The sequence below is a fragment of the Arachis ipaensis genome, chromosome B9 (assembly GCF_059453495.1).
Source record: "Arachis ipaensis isolate K30076 ecotype BB chromosome B9, ASM5945349v1, whole genome shotgun sequence".
Lineage (NCBI taxonomy): Eukaryota > Viridiplantae > Streptophyta > Magnoliopsida > Fabales > Fabaceae > Arachis > Arachis ipaensis.
This window is the reverse complement of record NC_142444.1, coordinates 103,231,795-103,245,971: the sequence shown is the minus strand read 5'-3', so window position 1 is coordinate 103,245,971 and position 14,177 is coordinate 103,231,795. Positions and strand designations below refer to the sequence as shown.

Here is a 14,177-nt window from a genome sequence, read left to right as displayed (position 1 = left end):
TTAATATTTCTACTTTTACCACCCTAACTTCCAGAAATTACCATATAACCCCTTAAACACCAAAAATTTTATTTCCTTGCCCTTTCTAAGATCTAAAAGGTGTTCTTCAATGTTCTTCACCACACTCAAAGTTTTCTTCGTGTTCTTCGTATATTCTTCAAATTCTTTCTCTGTTTTTACCCGTTTTTCAGTCTTTTCAGCAACCGATTTTTACCGAAATTCAAAATAAATTTCCAACCACTAAAACCCCATATTTTCTACATGATTTTAACACAAATTGAACCTCAATTTAAGCTCTAGGGTTTCGTTTTCCAGCAGCCACAAGAACACACATTCATAGCTTGAATTTCATCAAATTTCATCAAATTTTCACCAAAATTTCAACAAGAATTACTCATACAAACAATCAATTTCAAGCACAGCCAAACCATATCATAATCATACAACTCAAAAACAATAAATCAAGCTTAAATTCGTCAATCCCTACCTGGTTTTGCTGCTCCTAATTCGGTTAAAATTTTAGGTGGTCCTTAAGCACTTTTTCCTCCTAAATCACATCAAGAACAACTTTAAATCCAAAAACTCTCAACTGACCAAATCTCACTCAGTATGTTAGGAAGAGATATCTCACCTTAGACTTACTGGAAATTAATGTTTCTTGGCCCTTAAGTCAAGTTAAGCATGATTCCTAAGGAAGAACATCAAGAAAACACATGTTTTGCATGGTTTTCCATGAAAACCGAATTGAAGAGGGAGGGAGACAGCCATCTCACGTTATTTCCAGCCTTGATAAGTCACATGGTTATGTAGAGGAAGAAGAGAGGATTATTTTGGTGAAATCGGAGTTTTGATTTGAGTTTTGGTTAAGAAGAAATCAAGCTTTGAAGATTAAGTGTTCATGAAGTTTTCTCTCTTTTCTCTCCTTTCAATTTCGGCTAAAGGGAGTAAATGACCAGCCTTGGGGGTTTTGGGGGTGTAGGGTGAGTTGTGATTGGTTGGCTTGGAGGTGGATTAAAATAATATGAAAATATCTCAGGTGTATAACTACTAAAACTAGATGTATCGGAACACTTGCAAAAACATCTCTAAAAATTATTTTCTGAGCTACTAGCATAAATGACACTAGTAACATATTTATTATGAGAATAAAACATGTATGATGAGGCCTTAGCATTGCTAAAGTCATCAGAGAGTGCTGGTGTTAAGTTGCACCAGTAAACTGTGAACCCGGTTAAACCAATTTTCTATTTTTAACTAAAACTGACCAGGTAACCTTATAATATCATTCAAGAAGCTTCTAATACTCATATAATGATGATATTATCATATTATCTCTCTTCTCTCATGAATCGAGTCCGGTTCATCAAATTGAGACTATTTACGAAAAACCGAATCAAAACTCCTAATCGATACGGTTCAAAAACTAGGTTCTTCATGATTACGTTATTGAGCTTGTCTTGACTAAGGTCCTGAGTTAAAGATAATATAATGACAATGAGGATTGAGACGCTTGATGATACAGAAGAGGTGTTTCCTTTACTGATCTTTCGGAGAAATCCGTGTCTTTAGAAAAGATCTCGCGTACTCGAAAATTAGGATTGTTACACAAGGCTTTGAGCATCAGTGGATAGGAGGGCCTAAAGGAATAAAATCCTGGCCTAAGCGGCTAAACCAAGCTGTCCCTAACCATGTGCTTGTGGCGTGAAGGTGTCAAGTGAAAACTTGAGACTGAGCGGTTAAAGTCAAGGTCCAAAGCAAAAAAAAAAAAGAGTGTGCTTAAGAACCCTGGACACCTCTAATTGGGGACTTTAGCAAAGCTGAGTCACAATATGAAAAGGTTCACCCAGTTATGTGTCTGTGGCATGTATGTATCCGGTGGTAATACTGGAAAACAGAGTGCTTAGGGCCACGGCCAAGACTCATAAAGTAGCTATGTTCAAGAATCAACATACTGAACTAGGGGAATCAATAGCACTATCTAAAATCTAAGTTCCTATATATGCCAATCATTCTGAACTTCAATGGATAAAGTGAGATGCCAAAACTATTCAAGAGGCAAAAAGCTACTAGTCCCGCTCATCTGATTGGAGCTAAGTTTCATTGATGTTTGGAATTTATAGTATATTCTCTTCTTTTTATCCTATTTGATTTTTAGTTGCTTGGGGACAAGCAACAATTTAAGTTTGGTGTTGTGATGAGCGGATAATTTATATGCTTTTTGGCATTGTTTTTACATAGTTTTTAGTATGATTTAGTTAGTTTTTAGTATATTTTTATTAGTTTTTAATAAAATTCACATTTCTGGACTTTACTATGAGTTTGTGTGTTTTTCTATGATTTCAGGTAATTTCTGGCTGAAATTGAGGGACTTGAGCAAAAATCAGATTCAGAGGTTGAAGAAGGACTGTAGATGCTATTGGATTCTGACGTCCCTGCACTCAAAGCAGATTTTCTGGAGCTACAGAAGTCCAAATGACGCGATCTCAATTGCGTTTAAAAGTAGACATCCAGGGCTTTCCAGCAATATATAATAATTCATACTTTGTTCGGGTTTAGACGATGCAAACTGGCGTTCAACGCCAGATTTTTGCCCTATTCTGGAGTCAAACGCCAGAAACAGGTTGCAAAGCAGAGTTAAACGCCAGAAACAGGTTACAAACTGGCGTTTAACTCCAAGGAAGACCTCTACACGTGAAAGCTTCAATGCTCAGCCCAGGCACACACCAAGTGGGCCTGGAAGTGGATTTCTGCATCATTTACTTATTTTTGCAACCCTAGTAACTAGTTTAGTATAAATAGAACTTTTTACTATTGTGTTAGACATCTTTTGATGATTGAACCCTCTTTGGGAGGCTGGCCATTCGGCCATGCCTGGACCATTATCACTTATGTATTTTCAACGGTAGAGTTTCTACACACTATAGATTAAGGTGTGGAGCTCTGCTGTTCCTCATGAATTAATACAAAGTACTATTGTTTTTCTATTCAATTCAAGCCTATTTCTTCTCTAAGATATTCATTCACACACAAGAACATGATGAATTTGAAGATTATGTGACTCTCATCACCATTCTCACCTATGAATGCGTGCCTGACAAACACTTCCGTTCTACATGAAAGCAAGCTTGAATGCATATCTCTTAGCCTCCTGATTTACGATTAGAGTCTTCATGGTATAGGCTAGAATTATTGGCGGCCATTCTTGAGATCCGGAAAGTCTAAACCTTGTCTGTGGTATTCCGAGTAGGATCTAGGAAGGGATGGCTGTGACGAGCTTCAAACTCGCGAGTGCTGGGCGTAGTGACAGACGCAAAAGGATTACTAAATCCTATTCCAGTATGATCAAGAACCGACAGATGATTAGCCGTGCGGTGACAGCGCATTTTGGACCATTTTCACTGAGAGGACAGGATGTAGCCATTGAGAATGGTGATGCCCAACATACAGCTTGCCATGGAATGGAGTATGAAGGATTGGATGAAAGCAATAGGAAAACAGAGGTTCAGAAGGAATAAAAGCACCTCTATATGCTTATCTAAAATTCTCACCAATGAATTACATAAGTATCTCTATCCTATTTTACGTTTTATTTATCTTTTAATTATTAAAACTATATAACCATTTGAATCCGCCTGACTGAGATTTACAAAGTGACCATAGCTTGCTTCAAGCTGACAATCTCCGTGGGATCGACCCTTACTCACGTAAGGTTTATTACTTGGACGACCCAGTGCACTTGCTGGTTAGTTGTGCGAAGTTGTGACAAAGAATTAAGATTAAGAACGTGCGTATAAAGTTTTCAGCGCCATTACCAAGGAATGAACAATCACGATTTCGTGCACCACTCCTAAACCTGAAATCACTTAACAAACATATCAAGGCATCTAATGGAATCAAGGTGAATTAAATTTAGCTATTCTAAGTCCTAAAAAGCATGTGTTCACTCTTAAGCACAATTAAAGGAGAATTTACAAAATCATGCTATGTCATTGGATAAATGGGAGAAAGGTTGACAAAACCCTCTAAATTCAACACAAGATAAACCCTAAATATGGGGTTTATCAGCTATCAATCTCACTTAGGCGTGCCACTTGAGCGACCAGGCGTGGCACGCCAATGCACAAAGAGGCCAAAGCAAGGGCTGGGCGTGCCATTTGGTATCTAAGGCGTGGCACGCCAGTCCAAGAATCTCACTATGGCGTGCCACTTGAGTGCTGGGCGTGGCATGCCAGTTGCTAGAACCAAGGCAAGATCATGGGTGTGGCACGCCAGCCTCTAGGCGTGGCATGCTGGTACAAGTTTCCAGAAAAGATAAAGGAGGCCAAATACATAGGCATGCCATTTGGTGTCGAGGGCGTGGCACGCCATTCACTATTCCTCACTTAGGCGTGCCACTTGAACCCCAGGCGTAGCACGACAGTGTCATTTAGGAAGCAAAAGCTATTGGGGCGTGCCACTTAAGTTCGTGGCGTGGCACGCCAAACAGAAGAATCACTGGCTTACAAAGGGTGTGGCACACCAGACCTTGGGCGTGCCATGCTAGTTCAACTTTCCAGAGAGCTTGTTCAATCGTGCAGCAAAGGCGTGGCACGCCAGACCCTGGGCGTGCCACGCTAGTTCAAGTCTCCAGAGGCAAGAAGAAGAGGAAAGAGGCTAGGGCGTGCCACTTGAGCTCGAAGGCGTGGCACGCCAGGCTACATGGGTATTAAAAGACCCTAGGCGTGCCACTTGAGCTCGAAGGTGTGGCATACCAGGGATTGATGCACGGAAAACTTGTCTCTCAACAAATCTCCTTTCGGCAAGTGTACCGAATTTGTCGTCAAGTAAAAACTCACAATAAAGTGAGGTCGAATCCCAGAGGGATTGATTGATCAAGCAACTTTAATTAGAAGAATGTTCTAGTTGAGCGAATCCAGAATTTGGGTTGAGAGTTGCAGAAAATAAAATGGCGGGAATGTAAATAACAGAAAAGTAAATGCTAGAATTAAAGGACTGGAAGTAAATGACTGAAAATAAATTGCAGAATTGTAAATGGGAAAGAGGGATTTGCTCATAAAAGTAAATGGCAGAAATTAAAGAGAATGGGTAAGATCAGAGATGGGGAGTTCATTGGGCTTAGGAGATGTTGCAATTCTCCGGATCAAGTTCATTTTCATCTCTTCCTCAATCAATGCACTCATTGATCTCCTTGGCAATCTTAAGTGATTCAATTACAATTTCTTGCAATTCAATCTCTCAAATCTTGATCAATAGCCAATTCCTTGGTCAATTGCTCATGAGAAGAGATGAAGTTTGGTCACTGATTATACCACATGCATTTTCCAAATCAAATATTGAGAGGGTTATAGTCACACACCCATCCAAACCCAATTTGGTCCAGCATGAGAAAGCATTTCTAGCTTGATCTCTTCATTCCTCTTTCAAGGTTCAAAAGAGATCCAAGTTTGAATAGCTTCTCTTCCAAGATAACTACTCAATGGGATGAAAATCGAAAGCTTTCAAGTAAAATCAAGAGAAAAGAAAGAAGAAGAATAATGAAAATTAGTATTGATCGATCAAATTACAACAGAGCTCCCTAACCCAATGAGAGGGGTTTAGTTGTTCATAGCTCTAGAAAATGAAAATAAAGATGGAGAATACATCATAGAACTAGAAATTGCAGAGAAAGTCAAATACAGAGAGTAATCCCCTTTCTTCAGCTTCCCAAACTCTTTTCTCAATTCAAAGCTACTCCTATATATACTATTCTTCTCAGCTTCCAGAATTTTCTCTTCAAGTCTTGGGCCTTTGGATCTTGAGTTTGAAGCAGTTCTTTTCTTTATTTGGGCTTGGCTTTACTTGCAGAGAGAAAGTGCTAAGTGGGCAGAGACTTTAGCTCAGGGCGTTAGGGGTGTTAATATTTAGTGAAAGTATAAGTTCGAGAACCTTAGTGGCACTTAACATTTTCACTAACGTTCCAATGTACCCCTTTGCCTCACGTTAGAGCCCACGTTAACTAGGTTAACGGGGTTTTTTTAACGTGGCCTTGCCAACCTTTGAGAACGTTAGTGACACTGAACATTGTCACTAACGTTCCAGTGTGCCCTTTTTTGCTTCACGTTAAAGCCCACGTTAACTAGGTTAACGTGGCTTCTAACGTGGCTTTTGCCAAACTTCAAGAACGTTAGTGACACTCAACATTGTCACTAACGTTCTAGTGTGCCCCTAGATCTCACGTTAGAGTCCACGTTAACTAGTTAACGTGGCTTCTAACGTGGCCATTCTTAGCCATCCCAACGTTAGTGACAATGTTGAGTGTCACTAACGTTGGCTCATCATTCATTCCTCATCGTTAGCTTCCACGTTAACTAAGTTAACGTGGAAGTTAACGTGGCTCCTTGGGGGGTTGTGTGGTTGCTTCCAACGTTAGTGACAATGTTGAGTGTCACTAACGTTGTCAACAACTCTCACTTCGTACGTTAGCTCCCACGTTAACCAAGTTAACGTGGGAGTTAACGTGGTGTGTTGCATCCTTAGGCCAACGTTAGTGACAATGTTGAATGTCACTAACGTTGGCTCCTCCTCCCCCTTTAACGTTAGAGGCCACGTTAACTAGGTTAACGTGGGCTCTAACGTGGCCACTCATGAGTGTTTGCCAACGTTAGTGACAATGTTAAGTGTCACTAACATTGGCTCAACTTCCCTTCTCCATGTTAGAGTTCACGTTAACTTAGTTAACGTGACTCTTAACATGGGCAATGATGGCTTTGAGAGTGTTATTGGAAATCACTTTTCTCATTATCCTTGCAAGTTACCTCCCTTTCCTTGCTTCCTTTGGTCCTGAAATCAAGCAATAGAGTGCATCAAAGTTCTAGTCCAAGTCATGGGCAATGCAACATACAATTTGTCACTAAACTTATGCAAAATCCTCATGAAATAATGTAAAATGCACAATGTATGCTTGAATCAAGGTGTAAGTGAATATCTACCCAAAACTAGCTTATTTCCTAAGGAAATGCATGGAACTAACCTAAAAACAGTAAAGAAAAGGTCAGTGAAACTGGCCAAGATGCCCTGGCATCACAACACCAAACTTAAAGCTTGCTTGTCCCTAAGCAAGTACTGGAACAAGAGAATGATGAATGGAATGCCAAGAGCAGTGAGTCATTCTTGTGGAAGTCATATCACTGATTTTATGGTGGTTTCATGCATAGCAACTTAGGTTCATTCCATTACTGGCTTTCAGACTTTTATCATGTCCCTAAACACTTACTTTGTTTATATCCCATGAGACTTTTATTCATTGATCCTTTTATTGTTATTTCAAGGGTTATTTGTGTTATTTAGGCTAAGTGCTCTGTAAGGGGGCAACTCTTTAAGATAAGCTTTCAGCCATCACTCCCGAACCAGTTGGTTCAAGGTGCTAGGTGTTGAAGCACCCCTAAGGACTTACTCCCTCAAGTCTCTCCCCCATACATACACACCACAGGCATATAGTTTATTTATTTTCTTTTCTTGAGACCTTGGTGTCCAGCACCTCTTTGGGTTACTAAATGCTCTGTGGTGAGGATTACTCTTGATAATGGACTTTCAGCTGATAATCCCGGGTTAGTTAACCCAAGTTACCAGGTGATAAAGCACCCCTGAGAGCTTATTCATCCAAGTAGATCCCTCACACAGGAGCACCACAGACACTTGTCTCAAGGTCCAAACCATTGGTGCCTAGCCTTATTGCTTACTCTTTTTCTTTTGTTTTTCACTTCCATTGTTCTTTCCCTTTTATTTCTTATTAGGATCTTATTAACTTAGTCTCATGGGTATATCCAAAGTCAAGTATTCAGGATAGATAGTTGTCCTCCTAGCCTTGTGGTTGAACCAACTTAGCTAACTTATGACTACCCCAAAGATTCATGAATGCACTTCCACATTATGAACTCTACTCTGGTCTTTAAAAACATAAACATTCTCTTCTTCATTTGATTTAAAGGGACAAGCTTACACGAAAGTAAAGTAAGGATGCAGTGACATAAAGACCAGTGCACATAGACTTTCTTCAATACCAAAAACTTAAAAGACATAATTGAAAAAGGTTTAAACATAACATGGAAGCAAGTTTTATTTCATACAAGATCTTCCTTATTTAAAACATAGAGAAAGATGGAACAAAGAAGGAACTCCACCACCTTTTACTGTTGTGGATGTCCATGCTCTTTTCCTTTCCTATAAAGACAAACTAAGTAAAGTAAGAAAAGATATTAAAATGACCATATGAACTTTACGGCTAATATTAATAAAAGGGAAGAAAGGATTTGATTGTTTATTTATGAATTCCAACTAACTAACTAACTATTGGTGGGTCCTTATATGCATTTTGGTGGCACCATGGGGTGACACCAAACTTAGTTTGAAGCAATGTGATGAAAAGTTTTGTTCAAAGCTCCCAAGACTAGCATGCATCTTGGTTTGCCTTTGAACACCAAACTTGTTCTTCACTATATACTGCATGATAAAGATTTCACCAAGTGTTTGTCAAGTTTGGGTTGAAATTCATAAACATTGATTTATTCATTATTTTAAAAACATATAAAACATGGGTTGCCTCCCATGAAGCACTTTTTTAGCGTCATTAGCTTGACGTTTTTCCTTCATCAAGGTGGTTGGTAGTGCTTAAAGTCCTCCCCTCTTGCTGTGGACTTATATCCATTGGTTGGATCAATGATCTCCACATGTTCCAAGGAAAGAACTCTATTGATAGTGAAGACCTTGGGTAACTGAGATGGTAAAGTAGGGAGATTAGGAGGAATATCTGGGAAGTAAGCTGAGACAACTCTATCCCTTGGAGAGAAGTCTTCCGTAGGGATCTTCTTGTTCCTCCACCTTCTTGGTACCTTCTTCTTTGTTTCTTTTGAGGTTGCCTTCCCCTTGGTAACCTCTTTTTCTAAAGGAGTTGTGATGATGTCTTCACCTGCCTCTAGAGGTTTAGGTTCCTCCAACTTTTCCTTGAACTGTGGCAATTGCTGTTTTCCTTGTTTATCTATTAAGGGGATCTCAGAATGAACTGGCTGTGCTTCAGTGCTTGTTTCCTCCTTCAGTGCCTCATTATCATTTGTGCTTAGTTCCTTGTCCTCTTGATCTGTTTCTTATGAGAGTTTGAAAACATTGAAGCTGAGTCGTTCATCATGGATCCTCAATTTTAGCTCCCCTTTCTCTACATCGATAAGTGCTCTGGCCGTAGCTAGGAATGGTCTTCCCAATATGATTGGGTGAGTGTGACTCTCTTCCATGTCCAGAATGACAAAGTCTGTTGGGAGAAAGTATTTCCCAACCTTTAGCAACACATTTTCCACCACTCCTATTGCTTGCTTTTGAGTTTTGTCAGCCAGTCTGATGATTACATCTGTGGGCATTATCTCATTGATCTACAGCCTCTTCACTAGGGATAGGGGCAGTAAGTTGATGCTGGCCCCCAAATCACATAGTGCTCTATCGAACATAGTTTCACCTATGGCACAAGGGATGTGAAAACTCCCTGGGTCTCTTCTTTTTGTAGGCAACTCAGGTTGAATAAGGGCACTACATTCCTTGTTCATCACTATAGTCTGGCCTCCTTTGAGTGAGCTTTTCCTGGGAAGAAGTTCCTTCATATACTTGATGAATACAGGCATTTGTTGAATTGCCTTGATGAATGGTATGTTCACATGCAGAGATGCAAACAAGTCTAGGAACCTTGAGTATATTCTTTTTCGCACAGCACCATTGAGCAGTTGAGGGAAGGGTGCATAGAGCTTCAGCAGCTCTTGTTGTGAGATTTCTGGTTCTTGGTGATCTTTATCCTCCTCCTTTGTTAAGTTGTCTTCAGGTTGTTCGAAAAGTGTGTTTTGCTTGTCTTTAGTCTCTTGATCACTTGTAGTGACCATTTTACAATCTTCCCATCTTACTTTCTTTGCTTCTCCTTTGGGGTTTTTCTCCGTGTCACTTGGGAAGCTATCAGTAGGTTTGGGAATTTTCTCAGCTAAATATCCCACTTGGAATTCCAGCTTCCTAATGGTCTCTCCCTGGTTCTTGATATTGGCTCGCACCTCCTCTTTGAACACCTTATTTTCTTGAATCTCTTGGCATATTCCTTCAAGTAAGGCTTCAATCTTAGAAGGCTTGTCATCAATTGATGAGTGATTTGGAGCAGATGTGCTGTTTTGGTTTTGATAAGCGTGTGGAGAAGTATTGTTGTGGGGGTATTGAGATGTCCTCTGTGTGAATTGCTGGTGAGCTGCATTGTTGTTGGAGTTGTAACGTCTCTGGTCTTGGTTTTGATCTTGCTCACTTTCCCACCCAAAGTTTGGGTGGTTTCTCCATCCAGGGTTGTAGGTCTTGGAGTATGGATCATAATTCTTCCTTGGTGAATTCCCAATGTAGTTGGCTTGCTCCTGACTACCCTCTACTTCTTCATGCACTCCTTCTTGTGTTGTTGATGAAGTGGAGATTGCTGCTACTTGGTTCATCTCCATCTTCTTGGTGAGGTCAGCCAGCTGCTGGATAATGAGCTTATTTTGGGCCAATAGAGCATCTACATTGTTTAGCTCCATTACTCCTCTTGTGTTCCCTCTTTCGAAAGCATAGAAGTAGTCGTTCTCTGTTACTGCTTCAATAACATCTATGGCTTCCTCAATGGTCTTCTTCTTGTTCAAAGATCCTCCAGATGAATGGTCTACGGCCTTCTTTGACTCATAAGAGAGCCCTTCATAGAAAATGTGCAGCTGCACCCATTCGTTGAACATGTCAGGTGGACACCTCCTTGTTAGGTCTTTAAACCTCTCCCATGCTTCATATAGAGTCTCACCATCTTGTTGCCTGAAAGTTTGGACCTCAGCTCTCAGCCTATTGATTTGTTGAGGAGGGTAAAATCTTGCTAAGAATTTATTCACCACGTCTTCCCAAGTTGTCAAGCTTTCCATTGGGAAAGATTCCAGCCACTTGGCTGCTTTGTCCCTAAGTGAGAATGGAAACAAGAGCAGTCTATAGGTATCAGGATGAATACCATTAGACTTCACTGTGTCACATATTCTCAGGAAGGTGGTTAAATATTGATTGGGGTCTTCTTGAACACCTCCTCCAAACGAACAGTTGTTCTGAACAAGGGTGATGAGCTGTGGTTTAAGTTCAAAGTTGTTGGCATGGATTGTTGGCTTTTGGATGCTACTTCCATAGTTGCCTGGGTTTGGATTGATGTAAGAGCCTAAGACTCTTCTTTCCTCCCCAGCATGATTTGCTCTACCTCCTCCCCCATGGTTATGATCCTCTTCCTCATAATGGTTTTCCATGTTGTCTTCCATGTTTGGTTCAAAGAATTCCTCTTCTTCCTCAGCACCAACCACTTTCTTTCCTCTTGCCTCCCTCCTTAATCTAAGGAAGGTCCTCTCAGGTTCAGAATTGAAGGAAGTTGAAGCCCCGCTTCTTCTCCCTGTCATACAACCAACAAGTGCAAGCAAGAAAAGATAGGTGCAGAAAGTATTTGTGTCAGAATTACTGTTAGTTGTGGGTGATGCAATATATCAAACAGTTAGTGGGTTAGCAAATAGAATTGAAAATAATAAAGAAAAACAAAAGTGTAGAGGGGGAAGGGAAAAAGTTTAACTAAAACAAAAAGTAAATCACTCAAACAGAAAATGAAATTCACAAAATAAAATTGCTCAATCTAGTGATCTTCCAATTTAATCATTGTTGATGCATAATCAATCCCCGGCAACGGCGCCATAAACTTGATGCACGGAAAACTTGTCTCTCAACAAATCTCCTTTCGGCAAGTGTACCGAATTTGTCATCAAGTAAAAACTCACAATAGAGTTAGGTCGAATCCCACAGGGATTGATTGATCAAGCAACTTTAATTAGAAGAATGTTCTAGTTGAGCGAATCCAGAATTTGGGTTGAGAGTTGCAGAAAATAAAATGGCGGGAATGTAAATAACAGAAAAGTAAATGCTAGAATTAAAAGACCGGAAGTAAAAGACTGAAAATAAATTGCAGAATTGTAAATGGGAAAGTGGGATTTGCTCATAAAAGTAAATGGCATAAATTAAAGAGAATGGGTAAGATCAGAGATGGGGAGTTCATTGGGCTTAGGAGATGTTGCAATTCTCCGGATCAAGTTCATTTTCATCTCTTCCTCAATCAATGCACTCAATGATCTCCTTGGCAATCTTAAGTGATTCAATTACAATTTCTTGGAATTCAATCTCTCAAATCTTGATCAATAGCCAATTCTTTGGTCAATTTCTCATGAGAAGAGATGAAGTATGGTCACTGATTATACCACATGCATTTTCCAAATCAAATATTGAGAGGGTTATAGTCACATACCCATCCAAACCCAATTTGGTCCAGCATGAGAAAGCATTTCTAGCTTGATCTCTTCATTCCTCTTTCAAGGTTCAAAAGAGATCCAAGTTTGAATAGCTTCTCTTCCAAGATAACTACTCAATGGGATGAAGATCGAAAGCTTTCAAGTAAAATCAAGAGAAAAGATAGAAGAAGAATAATGAAAATTAGTATTGATCCATCAAATTACAACAGAGCTCCCTAATCCAATGAGAGGGGTTTAGTTGTTCATAGCTCTAGAAAATGAAAATAAAGATGGAGAATACATCATAGAACTAGAAATTGCAGAGAAAGTCAAATACAGAGAGTAATCCCCTTTCTTCAGCTTCCCGAACTCTTTTCTCAATTCAAAGCTACTCCTATATATACTACTCTTCTCAGCTTCCAGAATTTTCTCTTCAAGTCTTGGGCCTTTGGATCTTGAGATTGAAGCAGTTCTTTTCTTTATTTGGGCTTGGCTTTACTTGCAGAGAGAAAGTGCTAAGTGGGCAGAGACTTTAGCTCAGGGCATTAGGGGTGTTAACATTTAGTGAAAGTATAAGTTCGAGAACGTTAGTGGCACTTAACATTTTCACTAACGTTCCAATGTACCCCTTTGCCTCACGTTAGAGCCCACGTTAACTAGGTTAACGTGGTTTTTTTAACGTGGCCTTGCCAACCTTTGAGAACGTTAGTGACACTGAACATTGTCACTAACGTTCCAGTGTGCCCCTTTTTGCTTCACGTTAAAGCCCACATTAACTAGGTTAACGTGGCTTCTAATGTGGCTTTTGCCAAACTTCGAGAACATTAGAGACACTCAACATTGTCACTAACGTTCTAGTGTGCCCCTAGATCTCACGTTAGAGTCCACGTTAACTAGGTTAACGTGGCTTCTAACGTGGCCATTCTTAGCCATCCCAATGTTAGTGACAATGTTGAGTGTCACTAACGTTGGCTCATCATTCATTCCTCATCGTTAGCTTCCACGTTAACTAAGTTAACGTGGAAGTTAACGTGGCTCCTTGGGAGGTTGTGTGGTTGCTTCCAACGTTAGTGACAATGTTGAGTGTCACTAACGTTGTCGACAACTCTCACTTCTTACGTTAGCTCCCACGTTAACCAAGTTAACGTGGGAGTTAACGTGGTGTGTTGCATCCTTAGGTCAACGTTAGTGACAATGTTGAATGTCACTAACGTTGGCTCCTCTTCCCCCTTTAACATTAGAGGCCACGTTAACTAGGTTAACGTGGGCTCTAACGTGGCCACTCATGAGTGTTTGCCAACGTTAGTGACAATGTTAAGTGTCACTAACGTTGGCTCAACTTCCCTTCTCCACGTTAGAGTTCACGTTAACTTAGTTAACGTGACTCTTAACGTGGGCAATGATGGCTTTGAGAGTGTTATTGGAAATCACTTTTCTCATTATCCTTGCAAGTTACCTCCCTTTCCTTGCTTCCTTTGGTCCTGAAATCAAGCAGTAGAGTGCATCAAAGTTCTAGTCCAAGTCATGGGCAAAGCAACATAAAATTTGTCACTAAACTTATGCAAAATCCCCATGAAATAATGTAAAATGCACAATGTATGCTTGAATCAAGGTGTAAGTGAATATCTACCCAAAACTAGCTTATTTCCTAAGGAAATGCATGGAACTAACCTAAAAACAGTAAAGAAAAGGTCAGTGAAACTGGCCAAGATGCCCTGGCATCAGGGATGTTATTGAAGAAGAGCATGTCATTTGAGGGACTAGGCGTGGCACGCCAAGCCAGAATTGGAGGAGCACGTGACACGCCACTGAAGCGCCAGCCACACGCCAGCTGGGAAGTCACGCTTATTGAGTTTCTTT

General features: G+C 40.2%; 1 non-coding gene across 1 annotated transcript; it reads left to right on the top strand.

The window, feature by feature from the left end:
- Window positions 1-10,752: 10,752 nt before the first annotated feature.
- Window positions 10,753-10,856, top strand: LOC148545711 (small nucleolar RNA R71). Its single transcript, XR_015900887.1, has one exon. It is a non-coding gene; the product is annotated as a small nucleolar RNA R71 (small nucleolar RNA).
- Window positions 10,857-14,177: the final 3,321 nt, after the last annotated feature.